General features: G+C 37.5%; 1 protein-coding gene and 1 long non-coding RNA gene across 3 annotated transcripts in view; one reads left to right on the top strand and one right to left on the bottom strand.

Moving 5' to 3' along the window:
- The window catches only part of PCSK5 (proprotein convertase subtilisin/kexin type 5), a 265,069-nt gene that overhangs the window by 160,730 nt on the left and 90,334 nt on the right, over positions 1-14,005 (top strand). The window lies entirely within an intron of this gene.
- LOC140000815 (uncharacterized) lies at positions 292-13,991 on the bottom strand. The gene is made up of 3 exons (XR_011806045.1): positions 13,860-13,991; positions 5,207-5,374; positions 292-1,349 (listed from the first exon to the last, which is right to left on the bottom strand). It is a non-coding gene; the product is annotated as an uncharacterized lncRNA (long non-coding RNA).

The raw sequence follows: 14,005 nt of genomic DNA, 5'->3' as shown, positions 1-14,005 counted from the left end.
AACAAACAATTTCAAGTAATTTGTTGTGTTGTACATAGCTTTCAGACTTTACAGGCTTAAGCTTAGGGGTACTGTCTTCTTTTTATAAAGGAAAGCTCTTAAAATTACTAAAATAAAAAATGGCAGCTACAAAATGCATTGGCCAGATCCTATTTGTCCCTTTCAGCCCTATTTTGTGCACTGCTAAGAGAAAATCTAGTAAATCAGGTGTTTTAAAATTTTTTCTCATATAGACTGCATTCTGATAAAGTGAAGCTACAGAAGTTACTGGATGCAGACCGTGTTCTCATTTAAGAATGTTTACAATTTTAAAACGGCAAAATAACATTAAATGATCTGATTAAAAATGGTGAAACACTATTTTTAAGTTTCTGATTTATATTATTCACTCTACATTCTTTATATTTAAAATTTTACCTGATTTAGGATAATATCAAATGCAGAACTATTAGTATTTGTAACTGGAGAAAAATCATACTCAATCACAGAATCATAGAATTATAGAATGGTTTGGGCTGGAAGGCACCTTTAAAGATCATCTAGTTCCAATCTCCCCTGCCGTGGGCAGGGACACCTCCCACTAGATCAGGTTGCTCAAAGCACCATCCAACCTGGCCTCAAACATTTCCAGGGATAGGGCATCCGCAGCTTCTCTGGGCAACTTGTTCCATTATCTAACCATCCTCACAGTAAAGAATTCTTTCATTTCATCTACTCTGAAGCTTTCTTTTAGTTTGTCCCATCACTACACACCCTGGTAGAGTCCTTCACAATCCTTCCACAGTCCCCCTATAAGTGGCACTATTGGATACCCCTGGAGCCTTCTTTTCTCCAGGCTGAACAACCCCAACCCTCTGAGTGTCTCTTCATAGGAGATGTTCTCCATCTCTTTGATCATCTTTGTGCCCCTCCTCTGGACCTGCTCTTGCAAGTCTATGTCTTTCTTACGCTGGGAGTCCCACAGCTGAATGCACCCAGGTGGGGTCTCAAAATAGTGTTATAGAGGTGGAGAATTGTCTCTTTTGACCTGCTGGCCACTCTTCTTTTGATGTAGTTGAGAATAGGACTGGCTTTTTCAGTTGATCAACTAAATAATAAACACATTTGCAAGATGGATTAAAACTGGTCTTTTAATCCATCCAATGTTGTATTTCAACATGCATTGGCTTCTGATTTCCATTCACTAAATCCCTACTGCATTCAGTCTGGATTGCTTTAAAAACAACAACAACAACAACCAGAAGGGCTTATTTCTGTTTCTTTTTTATGAGAATTCCATCCAAGACAGCAGTACTTCTTTTAAGATGAGTAGAAGTCTTGAGATTTGAACTGTTTTGTGCTAGGATCTCCTGAGGGAAAAAAAAAATAATAATAATAATAAACAAGAACCATCAAATCTTTACCCTGGTTTCACTTTAAAACTGAAGCCTAGCATTAATCTATTCCAGAACAAGTCACTGCTACCATAGAGCATCCTTAATATATCATTCTGACCTATGACATTTCTTCTGCAACCGAATAGGAACCAAAAAAAAAAAAAAGCTTTCATTTTTGGATCCAAACCAGACTCTAACTACAGAGGATAGTTTTAGAAATGCGTATTTGACCCCAGCCCCCTCACCATGCAAAGGTTCTGACATTCAAGAGCCTGCTTTTGTCCCATTTACAACAAGCTCATGCCCACATGCAGAAACACATACAGTGAGAAATAGATACTTCCTTAATTGCAATAACATTGCAGTATTTGTTATTGTGAAACATATCCCAGGATTTAAAAAGTTTTGGCAAGACTTTGTGACTGTATTATCATTTTGTTGGAACTATCTGAAATTCAAACAATGCTTTTCAAGTAGCATAAAATAGAGTGTTTTTTCCCCCAGCTCAGTTCCAAAATTCTATATTTTTGTATTTTTCCACTTGTTGCCCAGGAAAGCCAAATACCCTGTAAGGCATTTCACAGCAGCTGTCACTCATTAGCTAAGGAGAAGTCACACTAATGCACCAGCAGTAGCAGCACTGACAGCAGGGCTTGCACTCTTACACTACTAGTGCCTGCTTATTCAGAATCCTTGGATCCACACATTTTTCTATGCATTGTAGCAGATAAATTGGGAGGAAAAGGGCTGAAAAAGTTATCTGCTCCACTTTTGCAGAATCATGAACATAGATAACCTCAAATGGGTGACTGGGACTCGGGAAATACAACTTGACCTGGCAGAGCTCTGTTGTAGACTCCATGGTGAAACTGAAAAAGAGGAAGACAAACTAAGTGCCTCGACCTCTGTGGAGCTCAGGAATCAACTTTAACCCAAATAAAAGCACTAGTTTTAACTAAATTATTTTGGCAACTTAGGCTGAGCAAATGGTTCCAATAAAATCCAGCTCTCTTTAAACCTCTGTTGCTTTTGGAAGAAGGAGAAGAAAAAGATTTAGATTAAATCACAACATCCAAACCTGAACTCAAAAGGGGGTTTGCACACCGCTGCTGGCAAGGCTAAAACAGTTTTTTTACTATTGCACGTGGCAATATTTAGTATAATATTACACTATTATCCTTCACTGTTGCCAAGAGTAACAATTATAGTATGGTTTTTCATAGATGAATTACTCTGATCAGACTGAGTTCCTTAAGGAATTGTATCATAATTTTGTTGATGGCAAGATCCATATTTCTTCCAGGGCATGTTCTTAACAAGAGAAGGGGTGGAAGATTTTTTCTAAATTAACTAAAGCAAAGGCAGTCACAAGAAACAATCTGCCTTTCTTCTATGCATCTGGAAAATAAAGAAAAAAAAATGAAAAGAAAGAGAGGGACTGGCGTGCTCCTTTAGAAAGAAGAGCTGAAAGGGTAAAAACAACAAAAACTTGGAAGAACCTCTCTCTCAACAAAGGGTCAGCAAGAGCTGGTAGTTGAAAGTGGGTCAGCATGCTTTTCAGTGGGCTGTTTTGCTGGGCTGCATGGCAACACTGTCCCTCGCTGTAGTCCTTTGCAGTGTTTCTCCATTGCAGAACACACAGGAGCAATCATTATTGGTTGCAAGATTTCTTGTTTTTTATATCTTACATTCATAAAGAGAAAGATTAATTCATGAAAAGCACTTGAGCCAGCCTGTTGATTTGTTAAAGCAATGCCCATTTTTTGTTTAGTTTTCTGGCAAGTAAACAGCATTCATTAAATGCATGTCAATTGAATTAAGCCAGAAACGTGTAAGAATTTTTTCTTGTTTTTTTTTTTTTTAATTGTTTTGCTGCCAGCATGCATGCATCTTTACTCAGGAACCTATTACCTAACAGTCTCAAGAAGAAACACTTGGATACTTACTTTGGAATATTCTCTGTTCTAGTCAGTTGTATGTAATATTTGTCACTAGATAGAGACACATAATGGTCCATTTCACTTCAAAATCAGATTTAATTTTTATAATTAATACAGTTAATTAATTGATTATATGGAAAAAAAAATAGAGAATATCTGTTTTTGTGAAGATACCAAAATAGTTGGTCTGGTTTTGCTATGGCAGATCGATATGCAAAGGCTCCTTGTTGTGTCTATTGTTTGGTCAACAACAGAGCACACAAATGCATTCATAAAAAGGGAATGCTATGTTAATGCCAACTTGTCTCTAGGTTGAAAGATACAGAATGAAACACTGCAATTCTATGAACAATGATCAAATCATCCGAACAGTTCTTTATATATAAGCGAAGCTCCAAGTACTGTCAAATACTGTCTCTGGGGAAAAAGACCATTTGGAGTGAAGGAATAGCACTAATTTGCAGGGAGATTTTTAGAGAACATCCTTCACTCTTCTTAGCTCTGAAGTATGGATAATAACATTTCAGTACAGTGAAATAAAATGCTACTGAAAGATAAAGGAAAATCAAAACTCTAGACCCTTTTTTTTTTTTTTTTCATTTTGGGCCATTCTCCAGCCTAGTGGAGTTACTCTCCTACAGAAACTGAATTATTCCTGTGCCAGGGAGTGACAGACTCTAGCAGAGATAAGTCTCATCCATTTAGATTGACCAAAGTTTCTGCTGCTTTAGGAAAGAAGTGGTCACTTAATGGTTTATGGACTTCTAATATAATTGTTTAATTATAAATTTTAATAAAACTAGTCATCATTCTTGTTGTGAGCAGGGCACTACCAGTTCTGTGAATGAGGAAGAGATGAGTCTATCTGTGTTCCTATGACTGGCCAGATTTAAATTGTTGTAGGGTGATGAGTAACCAAGCTGAAATTCAGATACGTGTGAGAAAGTATTCACAACAGTATGCATATTTCAGAGAAGACAAGCTATTCATAAATACCCTGCTACATATTTTAAATATTTTTTTTTATTATGTTTTCAAATCATTGTTAGAAACTGGCTTAAGACTTCGAAAAACAGAAAGCATTTCACGAGCTGGTATGTCAACCAATTAAAGCTGTTCATCTATCAAAAGGCCTTCAGTCTTACAGCTGCCAGCTGACATTTACATACAGCATTAGTAGCCAATATCAACTCCTACCCAGCCATAACACCCATACATATGGTGCATGGAGCATGCAGAACATGGGCTTTGATTTGGCTGCTGTAAGAGCCCAGTTTGGGGTAGTTTGGCAATTGGCAACAAACACATGAAATTGCATTGATCTTACTTTGTAGGAATGAAGAAGACTATATCCTATGCAAGCTAGACTAATGATTTCTTGTTTGTTGTTTTTTTTTTTTTAATCTTTCAAAAGATAAAGCTGATATTTTCAGATTAACAGATTACAGTGCTGTCAGCAAATTATCTGCTCAACCTGTTGAGAAGCATGGGCAAATGCAAACTCTCTCACATGTGACACGTTTCTATTGCTCTCCCAGGGCAAGAGGCACTTGGCTCAAAGCACTTGTTTCCTCACCAGGAATACCCTTAGCACCTTGTCTTCTGACCACCTGCTCCTCTCCAGAGGCCCATGGCTTCATTGCCAAGCCACAACACAGACATATTTCTGCAACTATCCACCACACAGGGAATCCCGTTAAGTCAGATTTTGCATCCAAATGCATTAGTTCTTGAAAAAAGCTCCAGCTCAGTACTGCCATTCTCTAAACTACTAGTGTAAAGGTAACATCAAAAGAACCTGGCACCTAGAGCACTATTTACCAGTCATTAAGCCACAGGATTTTAACATTGTTGAAATTATATTTAAATGTAAACAAAGATATAACATACCATTTACAGAGGGTTCCACAAACCAGTATCTTGAATAGGCAGCTGAGAGCAAGAGTTCTGGAAAAGCAAATGTATGTCCAGAAAGACGATCCAGCCGTATCTTACATGTATATGACCTAGTCTTCAGCAAAGGCAGATGTAAAGTCCGAGAGAAAGGCTAGCACTCACCTACATAGACAGGCATTAGTATTGCATTAGTTGAACTGTTTACATTCATCTGAATGCTTTTTGACATGCTTGGGGGTTGTTTGTAGTCAGGACACCATTTAGTTTAGCAACAGGGAATTAAAATTAATAGATAGTCTAACAGTGAGCAGAAGTGTCACCCCAGCAGACAGAATATGTATGATAGAAAAAGGTCTGTGCCCTCAAGAATCCCACAGCCATCTTTAAATATCACTGGAATCATGAGGTCAATACCATAAAGTTTATCATCACTTCTAACAAAGACCATTGATGTAGTTAGAGAAGACATGGGGTGGTGGGATTTGGAAATGAAAACGGTTGAGGAAAAAGAGCATAAAAACATGCTTCTTTTTTTTTTTTTTTTTTAGCAGCAGCAAGTTTAAAATTATTCGTGCTTTTTATTTTATGGTCACTTCAGCTTTTAATGATGGCTTTTGTTTCCTTTCCACATGTAATAGTTCAGCTGGCAGCTACAAATAATGTTTTTGAAAATGTAATATTAAAATTGCAGTAGGAATGTTTCAGTATTTCATATGTTAAACCCAAACAAATAGCAGTGTATCCAAACTATGCTGGTCTTAAGTGAGACCTAAAAGACCTCTTTTGGATTTAGGGAAGGTAGTTGGAAAATATATTGGATTCTGCATCCTCAGTCATAGTTGTTGGATATATTATTTTTTACCTAGCACAAAGTGAGATCCACCCAATGTTGCTTTCAGTTGAAAGATGTGTAAGATCAGAAATATATCTCTATAGTTCCAGAGATGGAAAAGTACAAAGTAGGAGAGGGAAGCTCTGAGAGAAGCCAGGGAGGTGTCATAACTTCTCCCAGCCTCAAACTCTTCATTGTCAAAGCTTCTCATTACTCATCCGCTCTGAAGCACTATGTTCCCTGCTGGCTCTGAAAAGCAAGGAAAGGAACTGTGAATTTAAAATAGAATATAATCAGAAACTTCAGGCCTGTGGTGGGATACATAAAGAAAAAGTAGATTGACATTTTGTGTTACAGTTGGTTGCTTTCCTGGAATCCAATATTGTGAGTCCAATTTACACCTATTTTAAAATGTAAATGAAATGGTTCTAAATCAGGAGTAACAGCAGGCAAAAGGCAAAATTAGGATTTAAATTTCTATTATAATAGCACTCAGAATTGTCACAAATCCATGATCAGCTCAACAGAGAAAGAATTTTAAAAGATAGTACCTCTGCTGAACAACTGACAGACTTGATGTCCATCTGTCCTAGAAACAAAGCTACATATATTTACAATTACTATACTCTGCAATTATTAATATTCCAGACATTGCAAAGTGGACTGTCAGCACTAACAGGATATATACGATAGGAATTACAACTTCTGACATTATTTTCTTTCAGCAAGCCCAACTCAGACCTTTAGCAAAACTCCGAAAAGGATTGGGGGACAGGGAGGTAGAGAGAATAGAGGAAAAAAGTCTTGCCATATGGACTCATAACCTAAGAGTCTACCACTTAATTTGAAGTATAGATTTCCATTTTACAGTCTTAAGAAATAAGAGCCAGGACCTATGAATGTAATAAGTGAATGATAAACTGATACAATTCTTCAGAGTAGAACACATATACAATGAAGACTGCATTTTAAAAGAAAAACCCTAAAAGTTATATGCAGTTGCATGAACCATTTACATGCTAATTGTTGAAGCAGAACATCTGTGAGGATGTTCCTGGTAATCGTGTAGCTGCATTTGTAGTACGTCCATAGCAGTGGTAAGCATCTTATGCATGGGGTAGTTCTATCTTTGTTTAAGAACAACACTTGCCTTTGGGATCACCAAAGCTCTTCATTGCTGTTGCATTGCTTCAGTGTTCTGCTATAACTATAAAACTAACAGTTATTTATTATCAGAGTGTCTCTACTAAAGTAGAGACACTCAACCTACCACATATTTCTATGGGGACCATGTGAAGTCTGCTTAGCAAATTAGTATTTTCGCTGCTTTGGGGTGAAGTTAGTGTTGTTCAAGTTAGAAAAATCACCATCATTGTTATTAAATAATTTGCAATATACTTCAATAAAACTCTGCACATTTGTATGTGTCCTTTCTCTGCTGAAATCTGCTGCAGCCCTACGCATAGTCAGGAATGAGTTTGAGTCTAAATGTCCCTCTGGAGCACCAATACTTCAGAACAGACACAACCTCTGTGCAAGACAGAACAAGGAAGATGTTCTGCACCATGTGTCTGATACACCTGGCAGCACAGAATTGCTGTCTTTGTGTCTCCTGCTAACAGTCTGTCAGCATTTCCTCTTACAGTCTCTTTACCTCGTCTGTCATCATCTGTTCTGAAATATAGCCTAGCATAGCAGCTCTTACTAAAATGTGTTTTTATTGTTTGATAGAGTAAAATAACATTTGGCTGCTTTTATTAAGTTCCTGGGGAATCCTAAATGTACCTCTGAGGGTAAATTTGCTCCTAATAAAGGAAACTAATACATTTTCTTAAAAAGTATTCCATAGTGCAATCCCGAACTAATTTGTGTTGTTTAAAGAAAACTTGCAAGCTGCCATGTTTTGCAAATGGATCTTCATGCCTTTCAGAAGAAAACACAACATAAAAAAAGACCATCACTGAGTTAGAAATACAGTTTCTTTTACTGTAGGTGATCCCTAGCCAACTTTATTTCAGCAAACTTTTTTTCCCCCTTCTAAACGCACATAATCCTTAGATTTATTCTATTCACATAAGCTGGCACATTTTAGGCAATATAAATGAATGTCTTCAGTAGAGGCTTTATGATTTATGACCGAATGTTGATCGGAGAAGAAGCAGCTTGTCTGTCTTAGGTATCACCAGTCAGTTTTCCTCTTCTGTCACAACCCTGCTCCTTTAGAGCCAGAGAATTAAACCAGTCTTCCTGGTCACTGCTGAGGTTTTCAGCAAAGTACACAGGTACTTTGACACACGGGAAAATGTCTGCATGTGCAGGGCACAGTAGATACCATGTGCTCTGAGCACAGCATTAACATGATCTAGCCATATCTAAGCAAGCTCTGAGAAGTGAATCAGATACTCGCCTGGGCCTTGCTATATGCAGGGGAGAACCTGGCAGGGCCATGCTGGGTACCCAGGGGTGCTCAGTGCTGACCACTGACTGTGAGATGGCTGAATCCCAAGACTAGAGAACTCTGCCTTGACATTGCTAACACTCATGAGAAAGGGTGGTAACATTTGAGTGGTACTTGCTGTAAGTATTACTAAAGGCTGACTGTGGTGCCCCAAAAGTGCCGTTTGCTCTTAGTCCTCTTTGTCAACCAGTAGCTATGCTTAATAACAACATATTTTAAATTCCTGAAGTAGATAAATACTGCCAAAGTCTGAATACTAATGTGATCTTAGATTTAATTCCTTGATTTTAAGGTTGTATATTTTAGGTCTGTTTTTTGTGTCAGCAGTCTCGGCAGGTGAGGTACTGTCAGATTTTCATACAGAAACAAAGGTACACTGGCTGCAGGAGGTTTAGCTTCTACTAGCTGTTCCACTAGTGCTCCTGGGAGGTCCATAATTTACTTATCAGTGAATAGGAGCTTTCAATCAGACAAATCTGTAAAATCTAGAGGAGTGATTGTGGTATTTGTTTTCTGTTTTTGTTTTTTTGGGGGGGGGAGTGGGGGCAGCAAATCAATTGTCAAGTTGATTCACAGTTACTATATTATTGGAAGAATCATTTGTATGGATACAAAAATCAGTAACTGACATGAACACAACTAGGAGATAAATCAACATATTCTGCTATCCTCTGTCTAGAAACAGAGACTCCTCAGTTTCTCATTGTGCATCTTTGTAGCTACTACATTTAAGACAAATTTATTGGATAATTTTCTGTCCTTTAAATCCTCCTGTAGTATGATTGTAAGATTAAGAACTCAATTTTCTTCCATCCCTGCTGAGTCTTCAAAGATTCCTGGACTTAAGGGAATCATACAGGAAAGGGGGATTGGGTTTGTTATTTGTTTTGTCCTTATGTAGAAAAATTTGAGGTTTGCTTTTCTATAAAATATAAAATTTCAAATCTTGTACTTAATGTAAAAAGCATGAGGGATTTGATTTTATAACAAAGAGTTAAAAAAAAAAAAATGTTCTTGTACTTTTGTGTTACTGGCTTGCAAAGCAGTTATATGTTTCAGAAATCACATCCAGTTATTGCAGATTACTGGTCATAGGTTGACACAAAACAGGGAATTTAGAGTTAAGGATATGGCTGAAACAAGATGAATTCTCATTCAAGATCAATGCTCTCTTAGTTAATACAAAACAACATGAAAATAGTTTAAGTATTGTCCTGTTGTTGCATTTCTCCTTTCTTGTCCATTAGTATTATTCAGACTCTTCTGCTTGCAATGTAAAGCGTTCTAATATACTAAGCAAACAACAGAAAGTTAAAGTAATATAGAATTAGAGCTTTATATCTGCAAATAAAGTATCAAACATAAAAGAAATGCTACTGTATGCTGACTTGAGGTATTTGTATGATGAAAATAACATAAGAGTCTCAAATCTTCTAGTCTTGCTAAGCAACATTTAAGAAAATCAAAGTATAAGGGACATACTCATATTTTGCAGCTTTTTTTTTTTTTTTTGATGAGTCTGAAGCATAAATTTATGCTACCTAAAGTAGCATAAATGAACAGACCATAATTCAACAGCTAAAACAGCTAAATCTAGCTTAGGACAGCTGCATATCCTCATTTGAAAAACTGAAGTTATGGACATTTCAGAATCATTAAGTACTTGATGTATGTGTAAGAAATGCTTATATTTCCAATGCTGCTTTCATCATATAGAAAATTAAAGGACAAAATTATAGTGGGAAGAAAATATTCTAAAGTGTTTTTCATCACATGAGAAAAATAGCAAGGAAGGCTTAGCATCTAAGCTACTGATGAGACATCTTGACGACAGGCAATGAAACTCCAGCCTAACAAATCAGGTTTAGCTACACTGAAGCACTGGAAGTGCTGTATTATCAGTGTCTGGGTCCAGGTTTCCTGCAGTCTGCATGATGCTGCGTTATGATTTATCAGCTCCAGCCATTCATATTTCTCTCAGTCAAGTCAAGTGGGATACACATTCTGCCTTTAGATTTGGGGGTAGCTTTGCATCTTCTTTGTACACAAATAAGAAAGTTATTGAATTTTCAATAACAGATTCAGACAAAAACAAAGGGATAATGAAAAGCTGGGGAAGTCTATCCAGCAGATGAGCAGGCCTTGGTTTCATGCTGCACTAAGAGAGGAACTGCTCTAGGGATAAATAAACAGACTTTAGCTCTGGGAAATGTTATTTTCTGTAATGATAAGAAGAGTAAAGAGATAGCTAAAACTCAATATTTACTTTGTGTTCCAGGAGTTTCTCTGAAACTAGTTCTGCATCTGTAAAGCTCTGTGCATGACTGTGATTTTGCGAAAATAGAAATAGGTCAGTTTGTATTGCTGTGTGAGTAGAGAGAGGATTCAAGAGTAGTTCTGCCCATCGATACCTTGAGCACCAGATCACAGTTCTCAGCCCTCAACAAGAAAAAAGAGCTGTTTCTTAATCATCAGCTTACATTACACCAGTTTCACATTCCAATGCCATCTCTAAAAGCAAAATATCTTCTTGCAGAACAGCCTTGTACCCCCTCTAACATGGTCAATGATTCCTAGCAACAATCAAACCTAGTACTAAATCACAGCAGTGATAATGTAGACCACTTAAGCGCAAGGTCCTGGGGCATTTTGCACTTGCAGTCACCTTATCTCATTCTGCAGTCATCAGTACCTTTCAAATACGGCTTTCCTATCAGTGTTAATAGAAGTGAGCTCAGTACCATTTGCATACAAATCAATGGCTGTTCCAGTTGCTTACCAGAAGACATTTATGGCCCTTTGTAGACCATCAAGGTCATTTTTTCCCTCTGGGAGAGGCACCCTGGCATTGAGTTCACAGAAGTACCATCACATACACAGATGAAGGGGTGCAATTTGAAGGCAGTAAGAGACAAAATCTGCTTTTTTCTCTGAGACACAGGGGATCAGCTACTTTTCTTAACTCTGTAATGGTTTCTTAAATTGCTATTATTTAGTCTTTGAAAATGATGGGCCTCTCCTGGTACCTGCAGCTGCTAACCTACCCACTGGATCAAGGGCTTTGAAGTGCAAACATTGCAGACAGCCAAATGTTAGCTGTCTGGAAGCTTCTGCCATGGAAGGCTTTAGGAGCACCCCTGACTGTCAGGATGTTTTGATTTGAATTGGAAGGCCTTTCAAGGAAAAAAAAAAAAAAGCCAGCAGGTGCAGAACTTTTTACTCCTACCTCTGTTCTCATTAAAGAGAGTTTAGGCATTGAAGGTCATAATTGTCATGGATAATTAACACATCTCTATAACTTTGGGTGAAAAAAAATATCTCATGAATGAAAAATGAACACAACTATCTTGAAAGTAATTTTTAGGGTTAGAAAGATAGAAAGTTCACTCACTAGATTTTGTTTTTATTTTTTTAATGTGCATATTAGGGCTAAAGGGGCATTTCTAGTGTTTGCTGGCTTAAAAGCCTCTTTAAATTTTAGTCAAAAGCTCACTGTCTGTCATGGTGGCATTGTTAGGTGCTTTTCTGACCTCATTTCTGGGTGAGCAAAGGGAATTAAGGAGATGTTTGTCTCTTCTTTCAGGTCAACATATTGGTTGAACACACAGTGACTTACAGCACTACAGACATCCGAAGCACTGAAGTAGATTGTTTCCTTTCAGGAATTAAAAATGCATTTTCTATGTACTAGCTCAAAGGTTCCTTCCATTCATAAAAATTTAAACCCTCACTGTCAAAAAGTAGTACTATACGGAGCAACTGTGTAGTGTTACAGACCATGAGTTAATACTCTTTCTCCTCCCACTGTTCTTCTGAGCAGACAATGACTATTAACTAAAATTTTAAAAAACAATAGATGCAGTCTACGAATAGACAAGTGACTCCATAGATAAACATGCAGATGCAGTTTTTACAAGATGTTTATAAGCAAGGTGATTTCTATCTCAGAAACCCTCTTCACAGTGCAGTTTCTCTAAGCCTTCCTCGCCCTTTTTCTGGATACCTCCATACACGTGTAAAAATACGGTATCTTTTTCCCTGTCAATTGGTTTGTGGTGTACATTAAAGAGAATTCAGAATTCTGAAGGAAAGCTGAATTTAATTACTTTCATATATTTTAGTAATTGTGATTCATTTCTGAAAATTGTATCTGTCTCCTTTGGCAGAAGAGCTGTGCTCAGTTCTTTCAGAATGAACATTTCCATGCTATTTGCATTTCAGTTTGGGAATGTTCAGTTTGGGAATGAGGGAAAAAGGAGATGGGAAAAAAAAAAAAAAAAAAGGTTCATTACACAGTCATTGCACTTATACGATTTTCCATTTTCCATTGAGGAACCCTCTTTGGCTGGTAGTTCCAAACCATATTAGATGCTGCCATATTTGGAAGATGGGATCATTAAGCACTGATTATTTTAATGCTTTGAACTGTTACTTGTTTGACAAGGTTGGGGTTTTTTTGGAGAGAGTCCTATGAATTCTGGTTTGGCAATAAATGGAGGCTGCTTTCAGAAAGCCTCTGCAAAGTGCACTTGGAAAGACTTGCACCATGCCTTGTCACATTACTGATTAAAATAGTACTTAGGATTTTCTGAGGGTTTTCTGGTAGCACTGTGGAAGCAAGTAAAACTGATGTATTAATACAGTGGTATTTGTGATCTAAACTCCTTCCTCTGGTAGCTTTTCTTCTTTCACCTCCTCCCATCAGGACTTTACCAAGAGCACCAAAGTGTTACAAAAAAAATCAACACGGTTAGCAGCTCTTTCTAATTCATCAACATCCATTTGCAAGCTTCTGTTTTGATTGGACAAGCAACAAAACAAACATGCAAACAAACAAAACACAGCTGATTCAGTAAGTGAAAATTCTTAGTCTTTGTGAGTTTCTGGAATGCCTGAAACAGTTACATGAAGTTAAGTACTCATAAAAATTAGAAAGAAGTTAGAGATACAGGATTGGCACAAGCCTATAGGAAATGTCTTGTCTTGTTGCTGAAAAGTTCAGTCCTTTGTATCCTAAAATGCTGATGGTTTAAAGCATTTTGCTTCTTTTAGTAGAGGGCATTCAGGCATTAAAGACATTAAGTTTCTTGCAAGGGAACCATTGATGGTTCTCCATAGCATGAAGGAAGGGTAGGTAGAGGTGAGATAGTAACATCTAGGAATGAGTATTAACAGAGTGCTAATGGAGTGCCCAGTACCACTGTGTGTGCAGTGCATGCAGTAGGTAATATCAGAGGTCAGCAACAATGTCAACAGCTGTCTCCAGCAGTAACTTCACAGTCTTTCATCTGCAGATGTAAAAAGGAGGTAGAGGGAGGAATCTTCCTGACATAAGCATTACATATGAACAAGATTACCTTTAAAACACTGGACTTCAGATGCCATGTTTCTCACCCTCATCATGCAGGCAACTTTAGGGAAACGTCGGGTCTTGCTGGTTGGCAGGACAGTGGGAAGCATACTGCATACTGGAATAGGAGACCATCCGCATGCTGCTTACACA

This window comes from Anas platyrhynchos, chromosome Z (assembly GCF_047663525.1).
Source record: "Anas platyrhynchos isolate ZD024472 breed Pekin duck chromosome Z, IASCAAS_PekinDuck_T2T, whole genome shotgun sequence".
NCBI lineage: Eukaryota > Metazoa > Chordata > Aves > Anseriformes > Anatidae > Anas > Anas platyrhynchos.
The sequence above is the reverse complement of the archived record's forward strand: the minus strand, read 5'-3'. Positions and strand labels throughout refer to the sequence as shown.